The following is a 14,986-nucleotide window of genomic DNA, read 5'->3' as shown; positions in this document are numbered from 1 at the left end:
CCTCAACCATTCCCAGACTGACCATTGGGAATAGAGAGAACAAGTGGGACCGGCAACAAAATGTTGCAGTGTGGAGTACTCCTGTTCAGGGTTCTAGCCAGCCTACCAGCCATGCCTTCTTGCAGGATACTCCATTCCATTCCCCTTCCTCTAGGTGTCCTGTTGGGGCAGGGCACAGAGAACTGCTTTGAGCCCTATGACACCCAACATATAGGAAGCGGCACTATATGATTGATGCCGCTATAATGAGATACTCCCATAATGAGTTATAATGAAATACTCCTTGATGATAAAATACAGAAGCCCTGCTGAATCCAGCCTGGTTTAGACATTTCAGGGAGGAATTGGACTGTGAAAAATGTAGGCAATTTGCGTGTATGAGTCCAGCAGTCCCTGAGCTATTAATGCTACACGTCTGCAGTTCCTGAGTCAGGCTTCTGTGCTGAAATATATTTAAGGTACAGTAGAAGACAATAAGTTTCAATAGGTTCCTCTTTTTCCGTTTGTCCTCAGAGATTTAAGGAACTTAATCTCATCTATGATCCTTTTTTTATGCTTTACCTGTTGACCCTTTTATTCTCTGTGGATCCTGCTTGTACACACACACCCTTGGAACCATGTAATGAGCATCCAACTAGGAACTTGAGCAAAGCAACTCCTCTGCACCAGCTTTTATTGATTCCACAGGAACCATGCAAAAAAAAAAAAGGCACTCTCTGCCTTTGCAGCAAGTGCTCACCCCTGGGAGAGTGTGTGGATGTTGCTGTTGCTGAATCAAAAAGAATCATATTCTTCCAAAACCATGTGGTGGTCTTAAATCAATACATCTGCAGTTCTTTCGATCTGACATTTTGTTCTTTTGGAACATGTTTTCACACACACACCCTCTCCCATCCCTTTCGAGTGTTTATCTGAGAGTGATCATTTTTGTGCCTTGCATTATATTGCTACCTGGATTTATTTTGGCAGGCTGAGTTAGGAATTACTTTTGTGGAAAGGAAACTGCAGATGTTCTGCAGTAGTGATTCTAAGGCAGTGATTTTCACATTGTGTTCCTACTACGTAATCAAACTGGGGATCCTCAAAGCCTTTCCCAGCAATCTGCAGAGTAGACGTAGCAGTGGTCAGCCTGGCCTGCACATGCCATAGAATGCAATGGTAGAATGGAGTGCATCACTTCAGACTTCAGTTGGATGATTGTGTATTTTGAATGCTCCCCTATGTTTAAAAACTCTCTGTAAATAGAACACCATTACAGCCAGCAGAAGGCTAGGACATAATCGTACTGTGTAAATGTTATATTTGTAGGGAGTTGTTTTTGTTGTTTATGTTAGGGTTGCCAGGTCTCTGGTTTTCATCTGGAGATTCCATTTTTTGGGGGTACTCCCAGGGTCTCTGGGTGCGTCATCCCAATCTCTGGACTTTTAGCTGTCATTTTAAAAAAAATAAGTTCCTAGGTGGTCTGGTTCAAGAGATATACACCAAAATGTCAGCTCCCCCCCACAACTTCTGTTAAATGAGCTAGTAGCTGGTTCCTTTAATGCCTGCCCTTTCATGTTTTTGAGCCAATAAGTGAAGTCAGGGTTGTGGTTGTTGAGGGATTTGTTGGACTCCAGGCAATAGCTAAAATCCATTACAAGTCCTGCAAATAGCTGCCTTTTCCTGCTTACCTGCACATCATCAGTTGAGCAAGTTTATGGCTTTCAGCAGCAGCAAGAGTGCCTTTCTCTCTGCATGCACACTGCATTTATTTATTATCATTATTTTTACCCCACCCTTTTTCCAAAACTGGAACTCACGGAGGCTTCCAGATAAAAGCACACATATAAATAAAAACATACAAAAGTCTAGATTAAAATCAAATTAAACAATTTACAGTATTAAAACCATTCATACATACATAACCAGGCCTGAAACCAGACTGAAATGGATCTAGATACTCCGTTTCATCCAGGAATCCCTGGAGCTGGGAGGCCACCACATGCTCTATTACCCTGCCCAAAAATGGGATATTGGACACTGGTTGATAATTATCCATTATGGAGGGATCCAGGGAGGGCTTTTTCAACAAAGGCCTTACAACTGCCTCCTTTAGGCACACTGGAACTCTGCCTTGTTGTAAGGAGGCATTGATCACTCCCTTCACCCACTCAGCCAGTCCCTCTCTGGCGCATTTAATGAGCCAGGAAGGGCAGGGGTCTAGAAGACATGTGGTGGCTCTCCCCTCTCCAAGGATCCTGTCCACATCCTCGGGCTGTACAAATTGAAAAGAATCCATTATTATTGGACAGACAGGAGCCAAAGTTACATCCACTGAGACTGCATGATAATCGGGCAGGAGATCTAGAACATAACACCACAGCAGGATCTTGGTAGGTATGCGGAGGTATGATTATAACAAAAGTGTATGTGCAGGGTCTTTTTAAATTCCTTGCAAAAACATCATATTATACATTTTATCTTTCAAATAATTTTTGAACTGAAATTAAAAATAGTGTACATGCAGCTTATGATGCCAGTATGTGTTATACTTTTCTAATTATAAGGAGTCAAACAAGTTTAAATTTTCCTGGGCTGTTAAAAAGGCCAGTTAATTTGTCTAATTCAAAGCCTATTTTGAAAATCTTTAATCCTATACTCCCTTTTCTGGGAGTAGAGCTGCAACGCTAATCTCACATACCTGCAAATACACCCCACTAAATTCAATAGGACTTACTTTTGAGTAGACATGGTTAGGATTGTGCTGTAAATCAATGGGAACTTTGATCGTTGCAAGCACCATCGTCGCAAGTACCACCTTGTCTGCATCATCTGGCTGCATCAAATGAAACTGATCCCAAGAAGTTGCAGCAGACGTTGCACTGGACACCTCACTGGGGACTACAGTAGATGTGGATGGGGCATCAAGATTGCTACGGAGGCGAGCAACTTTACCCTCAAAGTGCCTTGCAAACAATTCACCTCCGAAGGGTCTAAAACTCCATTTCCTGGAGCTGATGCCAACAGACCCCTGACAATAAGAAAAAGCTCCACTGGATGGCTACTTGAGGTTGTGATGGAGGCAGACCAAAGTGGGCCTTCTTCGCTGCCTTCACCACCACACAGTAAACACAGTTACAATGGATCAGCCTCACAGCACTAATGTGACTAATGTACACATTTTTGCAAGCAATTTCTCTTAATATAAGACCCAGGCAGTGCTTAGGCTTTATTACAACGTCAAAATGGTGGTTTTGAGGTCTTCAGTTTGAGGGAGGCATCCACACCTGCAGACCAGTTTAAAATGGCGGCAGCAGCTTCAGACGCTGTGGACGGAGCTCCGTAAGACAAACATTTTTAACATCTTTAACATCTATTTGGTGGCCCACATGTGCATAGAGAGGAATAGTCCTCACCCCCCCTTTTACAAGTCTGCCTCCCTACCTTGTGACGCGGGTGCCAGGCGACGAGGTGGTGAAGAGCATCACGGTGTAGCCGCAGGGAGTGCCCGGGGAATGCCCAGAGGAGTTGTTGGGGGGGTGTTGGCCCGGCGCTGTCTGGAGAGTGAGGAGGTGGCCCGGCGGCGGCCCGGCGGCGGCCCGGCGGCGGCGGGGACAATTGGCTTCGAGGAGGCCGTGGGAAGCACCGGACTGACGGTGGCTGGGAAGGGCCGTGGAAGCGGCCAGAGCTTGAGCTTGGGCGTAGCCTGTTCCCTTCCCGGCCCGGCAGCGGCGAGAAAGCGCCGCGAAGGAGCGGCCCAGCGGCGGCGAGGACAACCGGGCTGGAGAGATCGCTGGGAGCATCGGCCCGGCCCGACGGCGGCGAGAGAGCGCTGTGGAGGAGCGACCCGGTGGCGGCGAGAGTGCGCCGTGGAGGAGCGACCCGGCGGCGGCGTGAGAGAGTGTGGAGAGTGGCCAGGGACTGGGCATAGCCTGCCTCCCTGCCTGAAACAACATTTCCAACGGGGTTCTGGCTGGCGTGGACTTGGACTTATGAGCTTTCCATCACCAAGGGCTCTGCCAGTCGTGGACTGGGATTTTTTGGTTGTCTTTGTCTGTTGGATTGTGGGTGTGTATGTGGTGAGTGTGTGTTTAATATATGGTGTATGTTGTAAGTGTGTGTAGTGACGTTTTTATATTATGTGCCTGGGAAAGAGGAATCACAGTCAGGAAGAACTTGTGGGGGCCCCAATAGGCGTAGTGACGGGTAGAGGGAGATATCACGTTGTGTGGAAGACAGGCCAGGTGAGGGGAACGCGGCCCAGGCAATTGACGGCTGTGCCGTGTTCCGGTCTTCCACACATCCACAGGTATGCGGGACGCCCTATCAGCCAGCTCTCTGATCTCCGGATGCTGCTTTTTAACGCCAGATCGGTACATAATAAGACCGCCCTCATCCATGATTTAATTGTGGATGAGGCAGCCGATCTGGCATGCATAACTGAGACCTGGATGGGTGAGCAGGGAGGAGTTGGTCTCTCTCAGCTGTGCCCACCGGGATACTCAGTGCAGCATCACGGTAGATCTGAGGGCCGGGGAGGGGGGGTTGCTGTGGTCTATAGGAATTCTATCCCCATCTTCAAGCACCATATCCATGTAACTACTGGCCTTGAGTGTCTGCATCTTGAGTTGGGCCAGAGGGACAGATTAGGGATTCTGTTAGTGTACCGTCCACCCCGCTGCCTAACAGACTCCCTGACTGAGCTGATGGAGGTGGTCTCAGAGGTTTTGTTGAGATCCCCTAGACTATTGGTACTGGGTGATGTCAACATTCATGCTGAGACCATCTTATCTGGGGCGGCTCAGGACTTCATGGTTTCCATGACGACCATGGGGCTGTCCCAATATACCAGCGTCCCAACCCATGTGGCAGGACACACTCTGGACCTGATTTTTGCTACGGGACATGATGATAGTGATCTGTATATAGGGAGCCTTACATCAGCTCCTCTGTCATGGACAGATCACTGCTTGTTGAGGTTTAGACTCGCGACAACTTTCCCCCTCTGAAAGGGTGGGGGACCTATTAAGATGGTCCGCCCCCGGAGGCTGCTGGATCCTGATGGTTTTCAAAAAGCTCTGGGGAGTTTTCTGGCTGATAAGGCTGGCGCTCATGTCGACACCCTGGTCAATCTGTGGAATGCGGAAATGACCCAGGCAGCTGACATGATCGTTCCTGTGCGCCCTCTCCTTTGTAGAGCTCATACAGCTCCATGGTATACTCCGAAGCTGAGGGCGATGAAACAATATAGGAGACGGCTTGAGTGCAGATGGAGGCGGACTCCTGACGAATGCAACTCTACATTGGTGAGTGCTTATAACAAGACGTATTTTGGGGCAGTGCAGGCAGCAAAGAAACAACACATCACTGCCTCTATTCAATCTTCTATCTCCCGTCCGGCGGAGCTTTTTCAAACTGTCAAGGGGCTTTTACACTCTGCCCCTAAGGACGTGATTGAACCTTCTAAAGCACGCTGTGACGAATTTGCCAAGCACTTCCAGAATAAAATCTCTTGCATCCGTCAGGACTTAGACTCTAATGTTACAGCAATTGAACCAAATGAGGTCTCCGGAGCACAGTCTGGTTATGTTTTGTTGGATGAGTTTCAATCGGTGCAGCTTGAGGACGTGGACAAGGTGCTTGGACAGGTGTGTGCAACCACCTCTGTATTAGATCCTTGCCCCTCTTGGCTAATAAAAGCTAGCAGGGATGGCACTGCCGGCTGGGCCACAGAAGTGATTAATGCCTCTCTATGGGAGGGGGTGGTCCCGAACTGTCTTAAGGCGGCGGTGGTGAGACCAATTTTGAAGAAATCTTCCCGGGACCCTGAAAATTTGAATAACTACAGGCCGGTAGCAAATGTGCCATTCCTGGGCAAGGTTCTGGAAAGGGTGGTTGCATCCCAGCTCCAGGCTCTCTTGGATGAGACCGATTATTTGGATCCATTTAAATCTGGTTTCCGGCCCAGTTTTGGCACGGAGACGGCCTTGGTCGCCCTGTATGATGACCTTTGTCGGGAGAAAGACAGAGGGAGTGTAACCCTGTTGATTCTCCTTGATCTCTCAGCGGCTTTTGATACCATCGACCATGGTATCCTTCTGGAGAGGCTTGCGGATTTGGGAGTTGGAGGTACTGCTTGGCAGTGGTTCCGCTCCTATCTAGCAGGTTGTCTCCAGAAAGTAGTGCTTGGGGAGCACTACTCGATGCCCTGGGCGCTCCAATATGGAGTTCCGCAGGGATCAGTTCTGTTCCCCATGCTCTTTAACATCTATATGAAGCCGCTGGGTGCTGTCATCAGGAGTTTTGGAGTGTGTTCGCATCAGTACGCTGACGATACGCAGCTCTACTTCTCCTTTTCATCTTCTTCAGGTGAGGCCGTCAAGGTGCTAAACCGATGCTTGGCCGCGATAATGGACTGGATGAGAGCGAACAAATTGAAGCTCAATCCAGACAAGACTGAGATGCTGTTAGTAAATGGATCCCCTGACCAGATGATGGATGTTCGACCTGTTCTGGATGAGGTTACACTCCCCCTGAAGGAGCAGGTGCGCAGCTTGGGAGTCCTTTTGGACCCGTCCTTGTCACTTGAGGCGCAGGTGGCCTCGGTGGCACGGAGTGCTTTTTACCAACTTAGGCTGGTGGCCCAGCTATGCCCATATCTGGACAGGGAACATCTTACTTCAGTTGTTCATGCTCTGGTAACCTCGAAATTGGACTATTGCAATGCACTATACGTGGGGCTGCCCTTGAAGACGGTTCGGAAACTGCAGCTTGTGCAGAATGCAGCGGCCAGATTAATAACTGGGACCAAGCGGTCGGAGCACATAACACCGATTCTGGCCCGCTTGCACTGGCTGCCTATATGTTTCCGGGCCCGATTCAAAGTGCTGGTTTTAACCTATAAAGCCTTACACGGCACGGGCCCGCAATACCTGATGAAAAGTCTCTCCCGATATGAACCTACCCGTACACTGCGCTCAACAGCAAAGGCCCTCCTCCGGGTGCCTACTTATAGAGACGCCCGGAAGGCGATTACAAGAAAGAGGGACTTCTAGGTGGTGGCCCCCGAACTTTGGAACACCCTTCCTGACGAGGTTCACCTGGCGCCTACATTACTATCCTTTCGGCGCCAGGTGAAAACCTTCCTCTTTGCCCAGGCATTTTAACATTTCAACATTTTTTTAATATTTTAGTATTTGTACCTAATGTTGTAAGAGACAGTTAAATTGTAATCTGATGACCAGGTCGTTTTTAAAATGGTATTTGCTGTGTTCTTACTTGATGTGCACCGCCCAGAGAGCTTGCTATGGGCGGTATAGAAATTGAACTAAATAAATAAATAAATATAATGCTTTTTATATGTTATTTTCACTAACGTATTTATTTTTATGCACACTTTCCCCTAATATATACATTTTTGTAAACATTGGTTGGAGAACTATATTGCAAAATTCAAATAAGGGTTAATTTTGATGGATGGCTGTGTTTTGGTTGTCAGTGATATTGTTTGGGAAACAGCGGTTTTGATAGATTCAGCTTTAAATGAGAACTGAATCAAATTTTTCCTCCATCCTATGTCCAGTCTGAAGTGGTACAATCCATCCTATCACCTCACTCTCCTGAATGCGTAGAGCAGGATGCTCTCTGGCTTCTGAGGCATGCTCTCAGTTCTCTTGGGACAATGGTAAGTCCTACTGATCTGTGCACCATCCATGTTAACTGAGTATGTGCCTCAACCCTCATGTTCCAGCAATCAGAGCCCACGTGCAAAATTGTGGCTCAAGGGAAACAGGCACACACCTGGAATTAGGAAACTGGATGCCTTTGAGCATATGCTCAGCCCAGAGCTTTCCTTTCAGAACCTGAACTCTCAGTCCTTTCAGCCACAAATCCCCTGCAATCATGCCACCACTCACCATATGCTCAGAGGCACATGTTACCAAATTCTTCCAAGCTACACAGCAAGTGGATTGGACTGTGAAAGACCAACCCAAATGGTGTTTGCATTCTGACAAATTTGTAGCGCAGTCCAATATCTCAGAGAGGAGGTCAGGTCTCCTGCTCCCCTTGTGCATTCACTATAGCTGCCCAATTTCCCTGCTTTTTAAAGTTTGATAGAATCTGTGGGCTATAGGTATGTTCTTAAACCGTAAGGTTTTTTGCCTATTAGTGAATTTATATACGGCCACCATGCTCACTGCTGTTGTTAGAGACATCTACCATCCTTGACTGCTGCAGCACTTACAGTTGGATTTAGGTTCTTAAGTGTACAGCAGGGAAAAAGATGTTATGTGTGAAGTAGTTCTAAACTTTCTTATTTTCTGTTTATTGTGCTGGCTGAAGCTGATGGGGCTTGTAGGTACTGGGCTGGGAAAGGCTGTATTATTATTTATTCAATTTATATACCCATCACTTCCTAAAGTAGCTCTCAATGGCAAATATGTCAATGATAACACTTTTTTAAAAAAAATCTAAAAACAGTTAAAAACATTATCTCATCTAATGATCTCAGGGTTGCCAGGAACATTATTATGGACAGAGCTTTCAAAATACGAACAATTTGTGCAAATTATGAATGGGTGGTAACCCTACCTGTGAGCATCATTCTTTGTGATGGGGAAGGACAAAGCAAAAAAGTGAGCTGAACAAATATTGGGCATAAATCACATGATATTCCTGGTATTGATCCCTAACTTTCCCGTAATTCATTTCTCACAGTATATTCATTAAGAGGATTTATGACAAGTATATTTCTTATGAAAAATAAATGAGAGATAATGATGAGCACTATCCAGGCTATGCTGTAATAGTGCTAAGCATAAGAGGTGTAATATTTGCTTTCAAGGATAGAGTGAATTTAAACAATCTTGTTATTCTTAAGATTTTTCCATAAGATGATATTTCAGGAGTAGGGAGAAATAAGAATATATGGTGAAAGTGATGCCTGGTGGCTTTACAATCATACAATCGAATAAAGCAAAAACTTTTTAAAAAAACACTAGCAAACTCATATATATTGTGATTCTTAATCAAGAAGCCTTGGAATAAAGAGGTTCTCCCCCTTTTTTCTGATGCTAGCAGCTTGGTGGATTTAGATGTTTATAAGCCTTAATTGCTAGTATTGATTTGATGAGGAAGGAAATCTAGGCACTATTATTGAGGTTAGAAGATAATATTTAGTTTCAAACAACTTGAGAAGCAAGGTTCAGATATGTATAACCAATCTGAGGTAGGTGTGTGTGTGTGTGTGTGTGTAGAGGAGCATTCACCAGCAGCATGAAGTGGCACAAGCAAGGGCACAGGTTTTGATCTTTTAAAATCCTCATGGTTTAAGACCTGCAGAATGCACATATATATCTTGGGTAGCCACTTATGCATTGCCCAAAAAAGGATACAGATTTGCATAAAATTAGCATGGCAAATTTACATATATAGATACAAATTATTTCTAAAATTGCTCTAATTTAAATAGAAATACAGCCTACTGGATCTGATTTTTACCCAGGTTTCTTGGAAAAGTGAAGTGGGTGTTTGCTGGTGCTTTCTCTCTCTCCCTGTGGTGGTGGGAGCTGATCCAGAGGAGGGGGAAGAGACCAGAGGAGGTGGCACCCATGACACTAACTCAAAATCCAAATGTGCATGGGCCTCAAATGATTGGCAACCTTTGCCCCAGAATGAAGACTGCCACCAGGTGTCCTGTGTCCTGGCTGTGCTGGTGCTAAATGTTGATGGACAACTTCAAGGCTGTTGCACATGATGCTTTATCTTTAAACAATACTTGTGATTGGACTGTCCTTCATGCAGAGGTTCTCTTCAAATAGAAGACTGTCCTCTGTAAAGTAGGACACATGACCACTTTATTCTCTTATCAACTCTATGCCTCATGCTATTAGCTAGTGGGGCCTTGCTTCATGTTCCTGCAATACAGGAAGCTTGGAGAGTTGGACACTAGGGCCACATCTGCACTATACATTTAAAGCAGTATCATACCACTTTAAACAGCTGTGGCTTCCTGCAAAGCATTCTGGGAACTGTAGTTTGTTAAAAGTGTGAGTGAGGTTAAGAGACCAGACCCCTGTTCCCCTCACACAGTGATAATTCTCAGAGTTCCCTGGGCAAAGGGATTGATTGTCAAACCACTCTAAAAATTGTAGCTATGTGAGGCAAATATGGGTCTTCAAGAGGTTCTCAGCACCCTTAACAAACTACAATTCCCATGATTCTTTGGGGGAACCCGTAGCTGTTTAAAGTGGTATAATAGTGCTTTGAATGTATAGTGTTGTTGGTAGGGTTGCTATATTGCCCGGTTAGCTGGGTTTTACCCGGATCCTTTGCATGCCACCCGGTGCCCGTTTAGCCCCTTAGGTGGCCTGGATTCTTAGCTTTAATTTTTTAAAAAATTAAGTTTCTAGGTGGTCCGGTTCTCGAGATATACATAAAAATGACAGCCGCCACCCTGACTGTTAAATCTTTCTTTGAACAGTACTGTATAGCACTTCATAGCTTTAACCCCGCCCATTCAGGTTTGCAGCCAATCAGTGAAGCCAGGGTTGCATTTGGTTGACCTGAGGCAGTGTCTAGAAAACCTCATTGCAATGCCAGAAAATTGTGGTTCCCCCCCCCCGTTTATCTGAAAATCTCATAAATTGGGTAAGTATATACATTTCAGTTTTTCCCCCTCTTGTGTGCAGGAGTCAGATCCTGGGCAGTGTTTTGAAAACCTTCCCAATACTTGCTTTTGTAAAAGCAATGCTAATCCCATATGCCCAGAGTAAATCCCATTGAATTCAATAGGACTTACTTTTGAGTAGACATGGTTATGAATGTGCTAAAAAATCAATGGGACTTTGGAGTGAATGTAAAAAATAATTGTGTGTGTTCTAACTCTTTCTGTCTTCTCTCCAGTCCTATTTTAAAGCAAGTAGGCAGGGCTTACTTAGGTATTACAGTTTTTATTCCGTAGAAAACTTAATACTGATTTTTTTAAAACTAATACTGATTTTTCTGCAATGACCAACTGGTTTGACAATAAACTATTATATGGGCTGTATGTATTTATACATCTGCAGTGTGTGTGTGTGTGCGCGCGCTTGTGTATGGAGTGTTTCCAACAACCCTGTGAGGTAGGGTTGGAAACCAAGGCAGCTCACAACAAGAAATAAAGCCATTTAAAATCCAATAACCATAAAAACAAGTATAAACAGTTGCAAAACAGCATAAAGTGGCATGATTCGGAATTTTGGGTTGCGTGAATGAAGTTGCTTATCACTTGAGGTTGCATTTCTGTTCCTGTTTGAGTAAGCTCCACTGAATACACTGGGACTTGCTTCTGAATAAATAAACCTAGGATTGCACTATAAATATCTTTACAGTTTGTGTAAATAATAAATATATTTGATAGTCATGCTTATATAAATATTTCTTCATTTATCATATTTTTGGTTTTTGGTTAGGAATCCTGACTGGTTGTGAGATGCTTAGTTTTCTGCCTTACTCATAGGAATCTTGTTGTGGTTGGTATGGTATTGCATTTAAGAAATCATGGTACGAAATGGCCTGAATCAGTATAAGGCAGATTCCTTGGTTCCTAAAGGTGGGAAGAGACTCAAGGGCCACAGTGACTCCAACATTTATTTATGTAATTTTATTTACAACATTTATATACCGCTTTATTGTAAAAAATCTCAAAGTGGTTTACAGAAAGAATTAAAACAATAAAATTATTGGCAAAAGCGTTAAGGACAGATACTTAAAAACATTCAAAATAATAAAACCAACAATGAATTAAACACAGATTTAAAAACACAATAGCTTCCACATGCCTGGAGAGGCTTGCCTCAAGAAAACTGATTTTAGCAGGTGCTGAAAAGAGGCGTCTGCCTAATGTCAATAGGCAAGGAGTTCCAAAGCGTAGGTGCTGCCACTTTACAGGACTGATTTCTTACAAGAGCAGAACAAGTACTGTACTATGTGGCACCCATAACATGGAAAGCACAGCTTGAACTTGGCCTGGTAGCAAAACAGCAACCAATGCAGATTTCAGAGCAGAGGTATTATGTGCTGATAGGATCTCACTCATGTCAGCAATTGTGATGCAGCATTCTGCATTAACTGCAGTCCCCAGGTCAGGTTGTGCTGCATGGGGATTTCTGTGACCTTGGCTGACTGGCTACTAGGATTTTTTTAGTTTGGGTTTTTGGTTATGAATCCTGACTGGTTGTGGGATGCTGAGGTTTCTGCCTTACTCACAGGAATCTTGTTGTGGTTGGTATGGTATTACATTTAGGAAAGTTTTACTGCCTTTTGTGTTGTTGTTTTCCCATTTGCATTTCACTTATCTTTAACCTCACTCTGTTACAGCCATAGGAGCAACAGCAGCAGATACAAGGTAATTAACTCCCATTAGTGATAAGAGCAAGAATTTATAATTATTATTTTAATTAAAACAAGAGGCTTATGAATACTTTGAAGAGGACCAGATATTTATTTTCTTTCTGAGCCCAGGACTGGGTCTTTCATGATGCCCGGGGGGGGAGCAGGAGAGTAGTCGATAAGACAGACACCCTGGCATTGGTAATCTAATTAGCAAGGTATGTGTGGGGTTGTTGCACATTTCCAGGCCCAGTTTCATTTTGAGTATGGAGGTGGAACCTGTGTAGATGTGGTTGATCAAAGGGAGAAGAAATTTTGAATTAAGCAAAGCTCTGCTTTTATAAAACCTAAGAAACATACAGATACTTTGAATGTCTGAGTGCCTGCACCAGTGGAATACTGGAGGAACTTGTAAAACTTGCTGCAACAGTATTTAGAACTGAGCATGTGGTGTGAAAGACTCCTTTTCCTAACATTTTGGCTTCTTGTTTTTCTCCACCCACCACATCTCTGAAATATATCATATATGTAATGGTTAACCATACTAAAAAATGTAAATAAGTTTATTTCGGTCAATGACCAGCAAAGGTTAACCATACTGCTGCCCTGACTTATTTGTTTGTTGCTATTTTGTGTTTTTATTATGTTTTTATATTGATTGTGTATTTTATTGTTTGTATTATATTTGTAAGCTGTGCTGAGCTCTGTTTTTAACAGCAGAAGGGCAGGATATATATCCTCTTAATCAATCAATAAATATTCCATAGTGTTGGAAACTAGAGTTTAGGCATTTAAGGCTGAAAATGTTGCTTTTTAAAAAAAGATTTCTCACATCTTTCCCCAGTTTTTGGTGGTAATTCCTAGGCACAAAAACAAAACAACTGGACAATCCAAATATAAATATGCAAATAACTTGCAAATAATTTGCATAATATGCAAATTAGCCTGTCCGGATTTGTGGAACTGGAATATGGCAACACTAGTTGTTGGGGCCTATTTGGCCTTTGCAACCATATATTTCATGGAAATAAGTACATAAATCTAAGGTTATTTCCTGAGAAAGTCTGGTAATTTGATGTTTCTCCTGGCTGTTTGACAAAGCTGCAATACCTTAAGCCTTTTGAAACTCTTACATTTACTTGCTACTGTATGGGGATCCTACTTTTTCCTGTTTATTGGGGTTTACACGCCCCCTGCTTGCTTTATTTTTTATTTTAAATGAGGGGGGAGATGTTTGTAAGCTATGTCAAGTGCAAGATGTGGTACAAATCATTTTAAATGCATACAAACTACAGTATTCTTTTGGGCAGGTGAGAAAAACTGGCAGGAAAAATTAATAATTGAGAATTTTAGGATATCTGTATGAATAAGTGTTGGAAATCCCCAGGGGGATGTCGGAGATAGTTGGATAGACTAGCCAGAATATTTTAATAGCGCTCAGAGTTGCAGGTTTGCTGCAACAAAGATAAATAGAGAAAAGGTGATACATGACCATGCAGCCCATGAACAGCATCTGGCTTACAACATGGTTTTATTTAGTCTCTGCTACAGCTCCACCATGAATGCATAAGGACGCTTTTCTTTACTGACTCAGGATCTCTCAAGACATCCTTTATATTGTGCATTCACAGTGACTTGTGCTCATGACTTATGCTCATTGGGATGGTTATACACGATCCTGCTTTCAATATTGTTGCAAAGGTTTTGGGACGGACATACTGCTTCATTTGCAAACAGTACAGCTTCATGCTAAAATCCTGTAACATTTTCCTCCACAAATGTTCCTGTTTATTTATTTATTTGTTTATTTAGTCCTACTTGTGTTGTGCCATCATGCAAGAGTGCCCCGCCAGATCGCAATCATGTGGTAACATTGGGGAAGCACTGGAGAACAGTTAATAAAGTAGAATGACATGTGGACGGTATAAATTTACCTCTTTACAAGACTTTTAATGGGGCATATTATTGCATCCATGACGTCTTGCAAAATACATTTGCAAAAAAGCCCAGTCTGGAGGGAAGTAGAAAGTGGGGCTGATTCCACCCAACTGCACTGAGGACAGAAGAGCTTTGGTTTCTCTTTCTATTGTCATATAATTTTTTCTCTCCAAGCCTAATGGTGCATATAAGTATGCATGTTGCAAAAATTCTCCTCTATCTGAGCTTTGAGGTGACTTCCTGACAGGGAATAGTCAAGTTCCCTGAGCAGTTTAGCTGAGGATTTGGTTCACCAAGTTTGCACATCAATAAAAGTTCCTAATGTGACAGTCTATGGGTGATGTGTGACATAGATTTGTCATGAAGAATTCCTAACATGACTGCCTTAAAAAAGTGACATGAAGGAATGCAATGTAAGAGACAGATTTTTTTTCTCATGTCAGCTAAGAATCTAAAATCAAAATTGTGTCAGGAACTGAACTTTGCACTGTGGCCATATGCTCAATTTGATTTATCTATTTTTTCTTTCTCTTTCTCTGTTTATTTATTCATTAAATTGCACAATCCAGCCAAACGTAAGCACTTTTAAGTCCCATTGACTAAAGTGGAAGAGATTTACTTATGTGCTTAACTCTCCTTTTGAAATCAATAGGATTTAAAAATGCTTAGCATTCCCTGGACTGTGCCCTTTCTTTTC

This window comes from Rhineura floridana, chromosome 1, assembly GCF_030035675.1.
Source record: "Rhineura floridana isolate rRhiFlo1 chromosome 1, rRhiFlo1.hap2, whole genome shotgun sequence".
Taxonomy (NCBI): domain Eukaryota; kingdom Metazoa; phylum Chordata; class Lepidosauria; order Squamata; family Rhineuridae; genus Rhineura; species Rhineura floridana.
This window is presented reverse-complemented; position numbering follows the sequence as displayed.